Here is a 1578-nt window from a genome sequence, read left to right on the forward strand (position 1 = left end):
TCTTCTTCTTCTTCTTCTTCTTCTTCTTCTTCTTCTTCTTCTTCTTCTTCTTCGCGGCCCCTCGTTAGATCTCAGGGGTAAATGACTATTTGACTGGTTCTTCAACCTGCTGAGCAATTGTTTCTTGTTATTTTTTTTGTTTGTTATTTGGTTGTTTTTTGTTGTTGCTGTTTTTACGTATCTGACCTCTTTTCTAACTTCAAAGAGTCCTTTGCCTTCAAGTAGCCACATTCTGATTTCGAAGGTACTCTATTTGTTTTTATACTGACTAGAATATTAATTTTCAGTTTTGGTAGAAATTTTGAATTTTGCCTAGGAGGTGGCTGAACCCTACTCTTATCGATTTTAGAACCACCAAGGGATCTTTAACGCGGGCAATTTGCACACGGGACCTAAAAAAATTATAGTCCTTATCCGAGAAGGCTAAGTGTTAGATGTTACCTACCCTTAGATCAGGAGATGTGGTTGAAGAACACAAATGTGTGGGTTTCGAAGTGGCCAGCTCTTGTTGGTACAACAGTCAATGCTGACTATTACAATTCGTTCTTCAAATAGAGCTGAGGTCAGCAATCAGAAGAAAACGGCAGAGTCTGCTTGAACAAGATGTTGTCTTCCATCATGACAAAGCGCCTACGCACACTGCTTGAAAAGGGGGAAAGTGCTGAACTCCTGACACTGGGGGATCTATGAACATCCCTGCTATTCCCCAGACTATGCATCCTTCAACTTTTAATTATTCCCCCAAACCAAAAAAGGACTAACCGGACAGCGATTCGAAGGCGGGAAAGAAGTTGTGCCCGCAACAAATGCTGCTCCAAGAACTCCGACCGAAGCGGACATGGTTACTGCATTTGACCGAAGGCTACATCAGGCAGACAAGAAAGTGCATTGTGATCAACGGTTGTTGTACTGAATTGAAAATGTGCTTTTGTAGGTATGATCAAAGCTTCATGCATGTGAAACTGAAATAAAAAGTTGATTTACAGAACAAGGAAACTTACTTAAGGGACAGACTTTTTACACAGACTGATCAAACCTGGCTTTGATGACCAGGAAACACTAAACGAGTTGATGATTATTGGGCACTCTCATACGCACTTTTTTCTACTAATCAGATGTCGTCAATATCATAGAAATGGGCAAGGGGGAAAAACGTGTGGATGATGACACAGACAAGAATTAATGTTTTTTGTAAAGACGAATGAGAGAGTGAAGGGTGAAATAGAATACAATTTTGAATTAGGGTAATCGATCAATAGAAGTCAATGTGAGTCTATGGAGAAAGAAAAGGAGAGCCGAGAATTAAACCAATTAGACTTTGTGTGTTTGAAAGTGTAGCAAATTCATGTATCATGAATGCTGGGAATGCCAAGAATGCAGATGCAGATCCACTGAATGACGTGGATCACGATCTACCACCGCCAACATCGAGACTTGGGGTGATAGCAGACCAGTCTTCCAAACAGTTTCATCACTTTTCGTTGATGGTTTACTTTTTTGTTAACCCGCTCCAGATAGGAAAAACTGACTGGGGGTGTTTGTGTTTGTGAGCGTAGTGCGCGCGCGCCATGTGTGTGT

The sequence above is a fragment of the Aplysia californica genome, unplaced genomic scaffold, assembly GCF_000002075.1.
Source record: "Aplysia californica isolate F4 #8 unplaced genomic scaffold, AplCal3.0 scaffold00325, whole genome shotgun sequence".
NCBI classification, from domain to species: domain Eukaryota; kingdom Metazoa; phylum Mollusca; class Gastropoda; order Aplysiida; family Aplysiidae; genus Aplysia; species Aplysia californica.